Source organism: Vicugna pacos, chromosome 12 (genome assembly GCF_048564905.1).
Source record: "Vicugna pacos chromosome 12, VicPac4, whole genome shotgun sequence".
In the NCBI taxonomy this organism is placed as follows: Eukaryota; Metazoa; Chordata; class Mammalia; order Artiodactyla; family Camelidae; genus Vicugna; species Vicugna pacos.
In genome coordinates this window covers 61,895,359-61,910,222 of record NC_132998.1, presented here as the reverse complement: position 1 = coordinate 61,910,222, position 14,864 = coordinate 61,895,359, and the positions used below count along the sequence as shown (strand labels likewise).

General features: G+C 47.7%; 1 protein-coding gene across 8 annotated transcripts in view; it reads left to right on the top strand.

Annotated features, from left to right (window-relative positions):
- Positions 1-7,155: 7,155 nt before the first annotated feature.
- EFCAB6 (EF-hand calcium binding domain 6) overlaps positions 7,156-14,864 on the top strand; it is a 208,676-nt gene continuing 200,967 nt past the window's right edge. For 6 of the 8 annotated variants that reach the window (XM_072973647.1, XM_072973644.1, XM_072973645.1 and 3 more), the window contains exons 1-2: positions 7,167-7,259; positions 8,520-8,705. The gene's annotated coding sequence lies outside the window, so the exon portion shown is untranslated. Of the gene's footprint in view, positions 7,260-8,519; positions 8,706-12,423; positions 12,610-14,864 lie in introns of all 8 variants that reach the window. The other 2 variants (XM_072973642.1, XM_072973643.1) reach the window with 2 other exon arrangements.

Genomic DNA, 14,864 nt, shown 5'->3' with positions numbered 1-14,864 from the left:
AGGTGAAATCCTAGAGTTTATTTTGGTACCTGGGGTGACCCTAGGCTCCCAGACCCCAGGTTAGTGAATAGAATTTCCAGTTTGCTGTGTCCCAGGAGGTCTGCTCCCCAGTCATTTACAAATCACCTAAAATAATATGGAAACTAAAGGTAGAGTCAGTGAATCAGAGGCAGGGCTGGGGTAGCATCAGGGTGTAGGTGGAATTTGTGGGGCCGGGAGGTGAGCACTGTCTGGACAGATGGAGAAGGTGACAGAGGACAGGTTGCTGATTTTACAAAACCACCACCACAGAATTTGTGAATGTCAGTGAGTCAGTGTTTGCCTGGCCTTTTGACTTCACAGGCCAAAAAGATTCCAGAAAGTATTTTGGGGACCAGCAGAGGGTTTTACTCCCCAACAGCAGGGTGGACGGCAGCTCCTCACCAGGCGGGACCGGCCCTGTGCCCCCTTCCTGGCTCTGATGCTCTGCTTCTCGGGACGCATCTTCCCCTCCACGCACTGTTTTCTCCTTAGTCCTAGGAGAGCCTTCCCACCAAAGCAGGTGAGCCACTACATTTTCCTGATCCAGTGTCATATTTGCACAGTGGTGGCAATCTTCGTCCTGCTTACTTTGTGGGATGGTCATAACAAGATTTAAGTGGCTTTGAAAGCATAAATAAAATTCACTGCTGGTGAGCGACCCCTAGTGGCCGAGTCACAAGCGACAGCCAACTTCCTCAGTCCATACTGAGATGTCCCTGGGTCCTGGATGTCAGTCTCAGCCCTGTGGATACAGGCAAGGACCTCCTGTCCCAGGAGGTCCCAAGTGTGGGACAGTTTTACCACCTTTCTGAGCGGTGGCTGCTGTTTGTAATGGGTGGAGGGAGGCCTTGAGTGTCCCTGAGGACTCGGCTCTACAGCTCCAGTTCTCCCATAGAGTTTGGTCCCAGCCCTACCCACACAGCATCATCTCCCACGCTTCACGGCAGAATGAGCACTTTCAGACTCGGAAGGTATGTTGGCCAGATGGTCCAGCCTTACCCAGTTCCTGGCAGTTGGACATCCAGTCCCCAACAAACTCACCATCTCGTGGGACAGCCATTCTATTGCTGGCGGTCCTCTCTGGTCACTTCTGCAGACCCCAGCCCAGGGCTGCCCTCATCTCTGGCCTCCCTCGCCTGAGATGCCCCGCCCTGCCTTCACCTGGTGAACATCTCTCTGTTCTCCGGCATCCCCTGCTTTCCCGCCGCCTCACTGCTCTGCATTTGTCTCCCTATGTGGACAGTGATACCCTGAAAGCGGGACCATGCTGTGTCTTTCCGTAGGTCGGAATTTGGCATATAATCAGCGCCTAATATTTGCTGAGTGAGTGGCATCTTTCATTGTTGGAGTGGATTTTGTTTTTTTTCTGAAAGCCATCTGCCGTGGCCCTTCTGTGCACTGCTTCCGGTCCTGCCCCTCGAGGCTGTGTCTTCCCAAGAAAGACCTATGCGGGCGTCCCACCTCCTCAGCCGGGAACAGGAGGGGTGGTACAGAGAGCCAGCACTCTGGATGTTCCGAGCCAGAAAAGGCACTTTAGGGACAGCAGGCAGACTGCTTTGTGTAAGAAATAGGGCATGAAATGGGTCTGGAAGCAGGTGGCATGCGGACAGGGCGGGGGCCCGAGAGGAGCATGCCAGGTGGGAAGAAATAGGATGCACACAAATGAGTCACCCAACCGGTTCTAATCCCAGCTCCGCCACTATTGGTGGGACCCCTCTCTATCTCCTAATGAGGAGGTCTCAGATCAGGTGTCTTGAAATTCCACCCAGCTCAAATATTCTGCGACTCCTGAGTGGTCAGACTGTCTATCAGCTCAGCCAGAAAGGAGCTGATGACTGGGGGAGATCGTAGAGTTTTAGCAAGTGATGGACTTCGCCAATGAGGGCAAAGACAATTAGTTACAGAAGCACCTGTCACATAGCTTGGGCCCACAACCACCATCTCCAAGGCGTTCTGAGCCTTTGCCAAATCCACACATCAAGTGACAACTTGATTCTCACACTTGGATCCCTGAAAGCTAGTTGGCACTGGATGTCTGAGCTGCAGTCCTTAAATCTGTCCCCTCACCATTGACGGGAGGAATCTGTGCTCTATTAAAAGCATCCTTTAAAAACCAGAGAATGCTAAATGTGTTTAAAATCTAAAAATCAACCAGAAAATGCATGTTATCCTCTTGAAAGTTGTCATCTTTACATAGATCTGTGGTGTTGGGCACCAGCTGGGAACAGTAGTCTTAAAATATTGCGAGCAAGGCCATCTTTGCAGAAGGAAAGTCCCCCAACAGCCAACAAGACTCTCTTCTGCAGTCTTTTGCACCCTCAAAAAACTTAAGAGAATTGGCTAAAATCTCTCCCTCCCCTATTTTTCCTGTCCTTCATTTCTTCCCTTTATAACCCATAGTACATGTCATTTCAGAAATTTTTTTTTTACTCAAATATAGTTGATAACTTAGAGCCCATCTCTGCTCAATAACTGCTGGCTCTTTGCGCCTCTGTGCCCCACTCAGGCTGTTCCCTCTGCCTGGATTGCTGCTCCCCAACTCAGCCCTGATTTAAGCTGGAAGCTCAGCACAGCCATGGTCTGAACCCCCGGATGTCTCCTCCCCGCTGCTGTGCCTCTCCTAACGTGCCCCGCGCCCAGCGACCATCTGCTTCTTGAGGTTAAGACTATGTCTCTTTCACTTTCCCTGGTGTTAGGAAGTTAGCTCAGGTGAGAGGGTCAGTGACGTGTGGATGGTCGGAATGTTTCCACTGTTCACTGAGCTCAGCCTCCCCTGGTCTCCTCAAGTCTCAGACTGCACACGCAGCATCTGTGACTTGCCACGTGGGCCCTCTCTGGCCGGGCCACACTGCTCACCCCGAGGCCCTGACCTTCACACCTCATGCTCTCTTCCCCAATCTTAGTGGATCATTTTGCCCTCCTGGAAAGCCTTCCTGGCCATTTCTAAGTGTTGCCAATTCACGTCCACCACCTGCCTCATATTGGCCTCAAAACTCAACCTCCACGAGGCCATCATGAGTGAATTTAGCTCACTGACACTGTCGTCCTGTGCAGACCCAGGCATCCACGCTTACCGAAGACATCAGGAGGGCTGCCGTGGTGGCAGAAGGCCTGATTTTCAGTGGCTGGTGGCTACTTCTCTCCTGGGTCCCTCCCACACTTGGGGCTTTCCAGAGAAAGGGAAGGCTGGAAACTTCCTTAGCCCAGAGAGTGAGTGACTGGGGTGTCCCCACTCTCACCATGAGACAAGATGTGACAAGTACCTTTCTCCTTAGAATAGAATGTGCCAGGAGTCAGAACCGTGAATTCTGAAAGAGTAATAACTCCCTATAATAGGATATTGGTTTCCACTCATTAAGAAAACACTTGGTACCCGTTTTCAAGACTCCTTTCCAAAGTATACATTTTCAGCCCCAAGTAGACTCATTCATCACTCTGTCCCCATCCTGTGTTTAGCAGGCGCTCCATTCCTATCAGGTAATCAATAAATGCTCGTTACCTAACTAAAGGCAAATTAAATGCTAAACAGCACGAACGACAAGCTGTTGCAAGAGCCTGGCTCTCAGCAAGGAGAATTACTTGTGGTTGTCACGGGTTTGTTAGTTGCCCGAGTGTCCCAGACTGGTACTTTATTACTGCTCCTTTGTTCCGGAGGTGGCAGGGAGGGCGGCATTCTTCTCAGATTGCTGCAAGATAATGTTTGGAGGGCAGGATTCATTAAAATTCTAAACACCAGTATCCTACGCCATGGAATCATGTTCAGTGGTAAGATAAGGAATTTTGATTCCTGTTTTCGTGGAAGGAGACAACCGATAACAAATAAGGGGAATGGAGAGCTTCCTAGCCCACTGGCGCCCTAAAGGGGACAGACTCGCAGGACGTGCTGCTCCGAGCCCGCGTCTGGTCTCTCCATGGACGACCCTGAAATCGGCAGGAAAATGGCTCTCTGTTTACAAACAATAATCAATTATTTGTAGTGATAAAGTTTAAAATGTGCAACTTAGGTTCTGGCTGATTGAACTAAAACGAGCAGCTGCATCATCTGTCAAGGTAAATGTCCATGAGAGAAAGCATCTATTTTAGTAAAGAAAAAATAACTGTGGTGGCTTTTCCAAAAGAGTGACTTACACCTCATTTATTTTAATTTAATTTAATTTTTGTCTAAAGACAACTCAGGAGAGTCCAGCCCCCATCTTGTGAGGCCACCAGAAGGATGGCAGTCAGAGAAATCTCTCCTAGCAGATTTCCCAGGGACGCTCTCCACCTCCCTGTAGAGGCGTCTGTATCCTTGTCATGTGCTCGCTCTTCCCGTCTGTATTAATAGACAAGGTAGAAACCAGCACTCGACTTCTGCGGGGTTAATCAGTTCCTGCTGCTTATTTCTCCACGTGAAGGCATCGCTTCCACTTACAACATCATTACTAATTACCGCGAGATAAGTGCAGGCTTGATCTTATAGCCTAGTCTCCAAGGGGTACTGGATCGCAGTGAAAACGTGGCCATGAGTACTCAGAACCCCGGGGACAGACACAGCTCCCTAGGACCCCTGAGTTTCTCCTTGGTTACTGAGGAAACGAGCTGTCTGCTGGATGTCATAGGTGTATAACAATTATTCCCCCCCCCCCCGTGGTGTGCATCTCCAGACTGTCATCAAAGGTTCTGAGCAGCAGATTCTCTTGGGCAGTGAGTGTTACTGGTTTTTTCAGCGGTGCTGAATGGTATCCTGGACAAGGTAATGGATTCACCCCTGTTAACGTAGACCCACTACCGGGCATCTAAGAAGGCGTCAGTGTTCTTTGGAAGTGTGGTCAAGGAGGACAGCTATCTCCTACCACCTCCTCCACGGAGCCACTGTCACATTACAGAACTCTGGTCTGACCAGTGATCAAGCCTCATCTAATAGACTTTATGGGCTTTTACGGAGACAATAAAAAAAGTGAGGTGAACTTAGAGTCTTGTTTTTTTAAAAAAAAACTAAATTAACTCTTCATATGGAAGTGAAAAATTTCCAGGAGCTGGGAAAATACTTTGGAGTGAAGATGCTCTTAAGGAGATTGGTGGGGGTGTGGGATGGGGCTATGTGGATGACTGAAGTCTGAGTGATCTTTGATACATACCAGTGGAAGTGTCAAAGCTGGCAATAAGTGTAAGAGGACCACGTAGGTCAGAGTGAGAGGGACTCTAATGCCCAAAGGCCATACATAGGGGGAAATTACCAGCGAGGCCTGAGAATGGAGCAGTTGGTGATTTAGTATGACCTCTTGGGACTGTATGATATTACAGTAGCTGATAAGAGTGAGTTTCAGGTAGGAAGCAGTGATTAACTGGGTTGACTGCCATTGAGAGATCAAGTAAGGTCAAGTTCAGAAATATTTATGAAAATTGACCAGATATCAGGGAATAGAGCCACACCTCTGGTAAGACTGGTCAAGAGTGAACAGTAACTGAAAGAGAGACAGCGTGTGTAGATAACTCTACTGGGAAGTGGGTTAAAGGGGAGCAGAGGAATAGCATGGAAACTAGAAAGGCATATTTTTTTGTTAAAGATGTGAAATACCAGAGCATAATGCAAGAGGGAAGGAGGGAGTGAAAGAGAGACAGAGATAGACAGAGTGAGTGAATGAGTGAATGAATGAGATTGTTGGCTATTATGAAAGAGGCAAAAGCCTAAGCCCTTGTGGTCTCAGGACTAACCCTCAGGATCCATCTACACCCTTGAAAAGTACTGAGGATCCCAAAAGGTTTTGTTTTTGTGAGCTGTATCTATCACTATTTACCATACTAGACAATAAAACTGATAAACAATTTAAATATTTGTTTACTAATTCATTTAAAATAACAACAAACCATTACATATTAACATTTTTATGAACAATTATGTTTTCCAAAACAAAAAGAATTAGTGAAAAGAAAGTTTATATTTTTACTAATCTCTTTAATATCTGGCTTAAGAGAAGACAGCTGGATTCTCCTGTCTTTTGCATTCAATCTGTTGCAGTATCACACATTATGTAGCTCTTGGAAAACCCTACTGTACACTTATGAGGAAATTTGAGTGAAAAGGCAAGTAACATCTTAGTATTACTCTGAAGATAGTTTTGACAATAATGGACTCTCTGAAATGGTCTTAGGACACCCAGGGGTTCCCAGACGACACTTTGAGAACTGCTGTCATAAGCAGAGAAGGCAAACGGGGATAGGATTTAGGACACAAGTGGCGGAACTGGCCTCTGTGAAAAGCAACCCTTCATCTTTTGGAACAAGAGCAAAAGAAGGGATGGGGCCAAAGTGGTTGTGAGACAACCTCCCTCCGTTTCCTATCTGTAAAATGGGAATAACCATAATACCTCCCTTGTAGGGCTGTGGGGCTATTATGAAGATTTTTAAAAATGATTAAATAACACGTGAAGTGCTTAGATGAATGCCTGGTAAGGGAAGTGATTGCAAAGGGCCAGTGACAACTACTATTATTGCTATTATTATCATCGACATGACTTGAGCTTCCACTCAGCCTGTGAGTGTGGGTGAGGGTTGGCTCATTTGGTGACTATCTACGGAACTACCTATGTGCCGGCGCGGCAGGGGATGAGAATACAGGGGTGGGCAAAGCAATGCAGTGCTGCCTTCACTGGGTCTCCTGGAGGGGCCAGCAGGACACAGACACACTAATTAATGCAGCAATCACCATTAAGGGCTAACATCTAGGACGGGCGCAGCACGTGGTCAGGGATTTGGACACATTCCTCCCCTCAACCTGACACCAGGCTCCGAGTAGGTACACTTGGTTTTTACAGGTGAGGAGTCTCCTTTGTAGGAAGGGACTGGCTTCCCCGTGGCCACGCGGCCCGAAGCCGTTCTGTGGGACCCGTCCAACCCAGCTCGCGCGGCGGCCACGTTAACAGAAACGCGCTTCCACGACGCCCGCTGCCCCAACCCCGGACAAGTTTCCGAGCTCCCCGGGAAAGGACTTCCGGCGGAAGTTCCTTCCGCGGGAGCGGAGCCACTGGGCGGGCACGGCCGCGCCTCTCCGCTGTCACAGCGCCGCCGTCGACTTGGCCAATCAGCGCTCCGCTTCTTGCCGGGTGCGGATTGTTCTCCAATCATCAGCGAGTATCGTCGTCGCTCAGGCAACAGCGTCCTAGCGACGCCTAGTGGGCTGGGCCTCTGCGGCAGGGGACCCTGGGGTCCGCGCGCGCGGATGTCGCCCCACGAGGCGGAGGATTGAGAAAGGGGCCGGGGTAAGGTGGCGCAGCCTCGGCGAGCGCGCGCGAGCCCGGGGGGCCGAGGAAGACCCCGGCGGGCAGCTCTGGGGGTCTCACAAACCCGGGACGCGGAGCTTCCCCTCCTCCGTGGCATAGGACCGGTGACGCGTTTGCTCGTTCCACACGTGTGTGTGTGTGGCGCGCCTGCCTCTGCCAGGAGCCGTTGTCGGCTCTCGGGCTCTTGCAGTGACTAGTACCGTCCTATTTCCGTGGGGAAGACCGACTACACACAACGTGGAAGGGGTGAACCTCTCTCCCTGCGTCTCTGAGGGTCACATCGCTCCACTTTACACAATGTTTCATGTCCCTTAGTTCATTTGCCCCCACAGCAATCTTTTGAATGTTAGCTCTGCCTTACAGATAACGACTTGAACCCTATGGGGTGAAGGGAATTGTCCCCAAATCACATAACTAGGAAGGTGCAGCGCCAGGATTCAGACTCAGCACTTCTCTCTCAAGTCAGAACCTCTGGTCTTTCTGGAACATTATTCTTCTTCAGACTGCACAATTTATCCCTGCCTCCCTCAGAAATTTTGTCTGGAAGCAGTCTGTGAAATGTTCAGAGGTTGTTTTAAGAGTATTGGCTAAACCACCTCGTATTTCCTTTTCCTTGTCTCCTGAAAAATCTGCCTTTCAAGATGGCTTGTTCGGATTCTTACTTCACTTTCAGGAAGAGTGATTTAATAATATTTCTCAAGTTGTATGTGCCCCTAAATGAATGGACTTAGAGAAATGCTGTAAAAATTTTTTTGAATTCCACATACTTCATCTCTTTCTTATATCCATTGTCTTCAACAAACATTTACTTGGCTAAGTTCTGGGGATTTGAAAGTGAATCAGACAAGGGCCCTTTGATTATCTGTGATGGTATTTGCCTCCCACTCAGCCGTCCTGCCGGCTTTATGAGGGCAAGGATTTATTTCAGTTACTTGCAGTCTCCCTTTCCCTACAACTTCAGTTTAGTGCTTGGCTCAAGATAGGTGCCTTAGATATTTGTCAAGAAATGCTTACCTGATGGATAGCACAGGGAACTATATGCAATACCTTCTAATAGCCTATAATGAATAAGAATGTGAAAAGGAATATATATTCATGTATATGTATAACTGAATCACTATACGGTGCACCACAAGTTAACACAGCATTGTAAACCGACTAAAGAAAAAAAAGGGAACGCTTACCTGAGACGTTAAATTTGCTGTCCATTTTGTCTTCTGTTTCCCTGCCCTTTTCCAGCTGACAACCTCTTCCTGTGCAGCGATCTCTACAGCGCCCATGCTGTGACCCCTCCAGCTGACTGGCACATGGAGACAGCCAGCTCCAGGAGGATGCTCAGCAGTGTGGAGCCTGCCCAGAGCAGGAATCCACTGGGCGACCATTGGCTGCTAAGAAGACAGTTGCTTTAATAAAGCCTCTTTACAGGTGTGTATCGAGTGGATGTTTAAGGTCAGTAGATGCTGAGAATCACTGAAGTTTTTCTTGGATGACTCCTTCCCCTGCCGGGATTTAAAAAATAAGCTGTTTAATTTAGATGAGGAACTGAGACAAGAAGTGAAGAGTTGCTTTCTTCCTTTAAAGACCACAAATGAGCTGACCTTTTTGTAAAGGATATTTATCTAAAAATACCCCAAATCTAGGCTTGTACATTATATAGATTGGATTCTTGTAATATGTGAGTATTAATTCACTTTCAACACAATACCATCTAGGAGAGCCACACCATTTAGAAGGAGGGAAGGACTACGTTTAGAAAACCATGAATAGAAGTGACGTATGAATGTGACGCACTTCCAGTCACAAAGAGCTTTGTTTTCCCACCTTTTTTCTCTGGGTTTTGACCTTTTACTGCAATTTCCTTTTGTTTAATTTGTTGTCATTTCTCTTCGTCTGTGTGTCTGCAGTGTTGCTGCTTCCGCTCTTCTCTGCTGACACTGATGAGCACGTACTATGTTCCGGGTACAGTTTGGGGCCTCACGTACCTTTTAAAAGTTTCTGCCTCACTTCCTGCATATGAAAAAGTAATTACTATTTTCATTTTATAGACGAGGCAGCAGGGATGCAGAGAAGTTGAGGGGCTACAGAGGAGATGGATGGAGGCGTGTGGCTTCTGCTCCAGGACTGCCTGGTACCAGGGCCTGTGTTCTTTTTTTTCCTTTTTAAAATTTCTATTGACGTATAGTCGGTTTACAGTGTTGTATCGATTTCAGGTGTACGGCATACTATTTCAGTCATCCATATACATACATATTTTCCTTTTCATATTCTTATTCGTTATACGTTACTACAAGATACTGAAATATAGTTCCCTGTGCTATACAGTATAAACTTGTTGCTTATCTATTTTATGTATACTAGTTAGTATCTGCAAATCTTGAACTCCCAATTTATCCCTTCCCACCCCCTTTCCCCCGTGGTAACCGTAAGTTTGTTTTCTCTGTGAGTCTGTTTCTGTTTTGTGAATAAGTTCATTTGTGTCTTTTTTTATTTTGATTCCCCATATAAGTGACATCATGTGACATTTTTCTTTCTCTTTCTGACTTACTTCACTTAGAATGATGATCTCCAGGTCCACCCACGTTGCAATTGGCATTATTTTATTCTTTTCTATGGCTGAGTAGTATCCATTGTATAAATATACCACAACTTCTTTATCCAGTCATCTGTTGGTGGACAATTAGGTTGTTTTCATGTCTTGGCTACTTTTAATAGTCAGGCTCTGTGTTCTTGACCAGTATTCTCACACCCTCAAATGTGTGTATACTCTGAAAGTCCTGCTGAGGCTTTGAGGTGACTAGTAAGAATACATACAATGTGGTAAAATGGGGAAGGAACTTCAGGAGGAAAGGGAGCACTCAGATCATCTGTGGTGGTTGACACTGTTGGGCCACACATTTAGCTGTGAGCTTCTTTTTTTTTTTAATTGGATGAAAGATTCTTTAAATTTTGTAGTGCTTTACAGTTTTCAAAAGTTTCCCACACATGACTTCATATAATCCCATAATAACCCCTTTCCCCTACGTTGCCCTCCCCCTTCCCTCTCCCCACTGGTAACCACTAGTTTGTTCTCTGTGTCTGTGAGTCTGCATTATTTTTGTTGTTGTCGTTTTATTAGCTGTAAGCTTCTTGAACTCAGGAAAGGGAAAACTGAAAAAAAAAGAAGAAGAAGGAGGAAATTGAATTTATTTTGCCCAGGAAAGTAAGGCATTTAATTCCTTTGGAAAAAAGAAAGTGTTGCTAACACCTGTGTTTCAAGGATATTTCTCTCCGGGTCCATCACCAAGCCCAGGAAGGCTGGGGTGACTACTTAGGGACAGAATGTGGATGACTACATTTGTATGGAGTTTTTGAAATGGAAAATTTTTTAATAGAAATAGTTTTTAGGAATACCTTCTGAATTTGGTTTTTCCCCTGGGAGTTTGTAAATGGTCCTGCACCCTGGGTTGGTTCCAGCTGTTTGTTTGTTTATTTACATAACATCTGCCATATGCCAAGCCCTGTCCAGGCGTCGGGGACCCTGCAGTGATGATCATGTCACTGTCCTGATACGCCAGGTGCCTCCACTCTCATTTTTCCTACTGGGGTGTTTCTGGGCTTACTTTGGTTTGCCTGCCTTTGTTGCCCAGTGAAACCCGGAGACGACACGCAGGACCTTACACTGTAACTGCCTGCCTGCCTTCCTCTCCAGTTCTGTCTGGTTTATCTTTCTGTACCTTCCCAGGACCTAAAATTAATAACAGCTGTCCAGTAGTGAACACAGCCTGCTGTGTGTCAGGCTCTTTAGATACACTGTGGTCCTGCCACAGCCTTTGGAGTGTGGCGCTTAACTGTTTGGGGTCACTTGTCCCCTGAGAAAGCCATGCATGCTTACTGTGGAAAAATCATCTCACACTTTTGCATTTAATCTCAGAGTGTTTGCAAATCTAAAAATGCACACACGGAGCTTGTCCCTAGATTCTAAATGAAGATTACTTGCCTTGATGAGAGAGATTATTTCCATGTTGCAGATGAAGTCAGGAGGTCAGGGTCAGGAGGTCAGTTAACTTGCCAGTTTGCATTGTAGATAGTGGAACCAGTTTGACTCCATGTCTTCTTGACTCCAAACACTTTGTTTTTCCGCTGTCCAAATGCAGAGATGCTCAGTAAATGAGTAAGAGAGTTTAAAAGGGGAGCTTTAGAGAGTACGGGTCCCACAATACGACAGAACATCCATTTGCTATCAGAACAGACAAGGGGAAGGTTTTTCTCAAGTATTTGCGTTTAACTGCCAGTCTTGTGTGTTGCTTGCAGCTTTTTCCAGTTTTGTCAAGTGACAATCCCCACCCCCACCACGCTACCAGTTCCAGCAGTGCTTGCTTCTGATGCCATTTCTGTTTGGCTGTGCACGGTTCTTACTCTTGTGTTGAACTGTTTTCTCTGGCGGCCAAGGCGCATGGATGGCACTTCTGTTATGGTTCTGATATAAACAGCATGTGTTAAAAACTGGACATCAGTCCTTACCTGGCATGTAGATCAGTGAACTAGCTTTCTGACTGCGCTTTTGCCTGTGGCTAAGAAGTTGTCTGATGGTCTGCGACTCGATGCTTGTTTGGGGGTCACTGGTTTCTATAATCCTTGCTGATTTCCGCCTTACGGTTTTGATGTAACCATATTCACGCATGTCTCAGAATTCTCTTTAATTAGAGAACCTACGCTGAGGGTGAAGTCAGGTCAGGGACGAATGAAAGAACTCATCGCAGTGCCTTGCTCACACTCAGACATTGTTCAGTTTCCAGAATCAAGGGTGAAGCTAGCCCACGCTCCTCGGCCTTGCCGTGTCAGGTGCTGCCAGCTGTGGACTGTGGTCCACGGAGCGTAGTGATGAACGGAGTGCTTCCCGTGCGTCAGGCTGTGTGGGAGGTGCTGGGTTTAGGAAGGTGAGTGCAGCTAATCCCCTCCATTGGAGGGGCTCAGTGATGAGCAGGGCCACAGGTAAACAGCCAGGAGAAAAGTCTGGAAGCAGAGAATGAAAGGGAAAGTAGATGTGGGATTAGACGGATGGGCTGGGAGGGGTTAATGCTTTGTACTTGGTGTCAGCCTGGCCCCCTGGCAAAGTGGTGGGGATATGGGCTCCTTTCACCTTCCTCTCCTTTTCTTTATTAAGTAAAACAACTGGCAGAGTGAAACCCGAAGACCAAGTTCTCCGTGAGGGCCTGGTCAGCTTTGTTTGAGGAGGACAGGAAGGCCTCACGAAGGAGGGGGCTCTACCCTCCGTCTCGAAAGGTGGATTGAAGTGTGGTGGGAAAGGAGGAAGGAGAACTCCAGCAAGAGCATGAATCAGTCCTGAGAGGTGAGGAGCCACGTGCCGTGCTCATCCGGACGCTGCGTGCAAAGACAGTGCGCCAGGAGCCGTGGTGTCTGGGCGCGTCTCCTGGGGCAGGTTGCCAGCCATGTGAAGGATCGTCTGCTGACAGTTAGGAGCGCAACTTCAGTCTGTCTACCCAGGAGGAGTAGTGCATGTTTGGGTTTATTTTAATTTAAAAAATTTAGGTTCACAAGAAAGTTGCAGAATTAGTACAGCGAGTTTCTGTGCGCCCCCAGCTTCCCCCGGCGGTAACGTCTCACGGAATAACCGGAGGCCACTTAGGGTGCTGCCATTGCTACAGAGCTAGTGACAAATAGAGACTTTATTCCGATTTCACCAGTTTTGACACGCACTCATTTTCCCCTTGGTGCATAATCGTATGGAAATTTAACACACGTGTGGTTTTGTCTCGCGAGAGTGTCAGCCAGGGAGCAGCATGACTGTATCTGCGCTTTAGAAAGCTACGTCCTGGCGGCAGAGGAGAGTGGGTCAGAGGAGAGTCAGAGGGAGCGGTTTAGGGGGCTGCTTTTGGAGCCCAGATGAGCAAGGGTGAACAGGGGTAGTGACGTTAGGGGTGGGGCGGGACAAGGATTTGGTGTAGGAGGTGTTCTCCAGGGAAGAGCCATGGTTCCTGCTGGCTGCTTAGAATGACGGCCGGAGGCCAGAGCCGTGGAGAAGCAGGCATGTGACACATCAGGGACTTTGGTCTTAGTAGGAAGCAGTTGGAGTTCTTAAAGCACGGAAATAGCACAAGGATATCAGCATTTTAGAATGACTATCCTGGCTGATGTGAGGAGAACGGAGGGGGCCACAGTAGGGGTAAGTGTGTGAGTGTGTGTGTGTGTGGCATTGCAGCGTGTATGTTTGAGATATACAAATAAGGGTGGTACCCATATAGTGTTGACATAAAGTGTCTCCATCCGAGAAACCTAAAATTTAGTGTGAAATTCATGTACAGGACCTGCCTGATGTTTTCGACCCAGTTCTCCAGTAACTAACAAAACTGCTTGATAGTTTTGCAGACCCAAAGGCTCCGTTCCCTGTGGCTTGAAAAGCTAAAGAAGAAAAGTCATCTAACCCTATTGCTCTTATTTTTCAGAATTTACAAATTCAGAAATAGTTTATCTTGAAGGAAATGAAAGGAAATAGCACCAAAACACATCTTGCTGTGCTCAGCCGCACGGCACCCACAGCACCAAGGCCGGGGGGACGCTGCTCCTTCCCGGCCGCCTGAGTGTCTGACAGGTGGGAGGAACTGGCCAGGTCACTCCACTGTGCTGGGGGAAGGCCTCGAGAGGAGGGTGCTCCAAAAGGTGGTCGTGATGCCGCGATCGCTTCCATGTGCCTTGTTTTAGTTGCTTCCACAGCAAGTGTGCTCTGAACACTGGTTCTCGGGCTACAGCTGTTTGGGAACTTCTGCGTTTATTATAGCAACAAGCACCGCATTATATGTGTCACAGCTGGACGTCCTGAACTTGGTGCTTGACAGCACGTGTTAGACCACCTGGTGAACTTGGAAAATGATTCCGCCTGCCTCCCCCTCGGTGAGGCCCGCAGGGCCGCTGGGCAGTGCAAGGTCACACTTCCTGCTGTAGGTGGCAGCAGCCGCCCAACTTTCTGTTCCTGAACTCGGGCTGGGAAACCATCCCAACTTGCGTTTGTGGCACCCGAGAACTGGCTCACTGGCTCGGGCCTGGCTGCACTATAAATAGGACGAGTTAAACACTCCTTGTCGGCTCCCAGGAGCCGGAGCGGGATGGTTTCCAGCAACTACATGTTAAAAGGCTGCCAGTGACACGGTCTGTGAGAGGGGAACCGGTGTTTGACGGCCGACGGCATGTGGTCAGTGTTTTCTAACCCAGCTTTTTTTTCTGTTCCCTGTTGCCCTGTCCGGCATCACACGAGGTGTGGTGGAGTCTGAAAATACTCATAAGGGGGAGGGAATTTCTGAGGCCCTTTCTGCAGTTAGATTTTTGCATCCATGATAGAGAAGCCACATTATGAACAAAACAAAATAAGCCTTTTCTTTAGGGTCTGTATTCTGGGGCAGCAGGCATTCTTGCTGATAGAAATGATCACAAAGCCACAACACTTAAATCAGTTAAACTCAAGCATGATTTTTTGGCCCCCCCGTAATCAGATGTGGTCCCTGCTCTCGTGACACTGATGACCTCACAGGGAAGTTAGACCTGAACAATCAGAAGGGTCATGGGTGTTAATTAAGGAGGCCTTTGACCCTG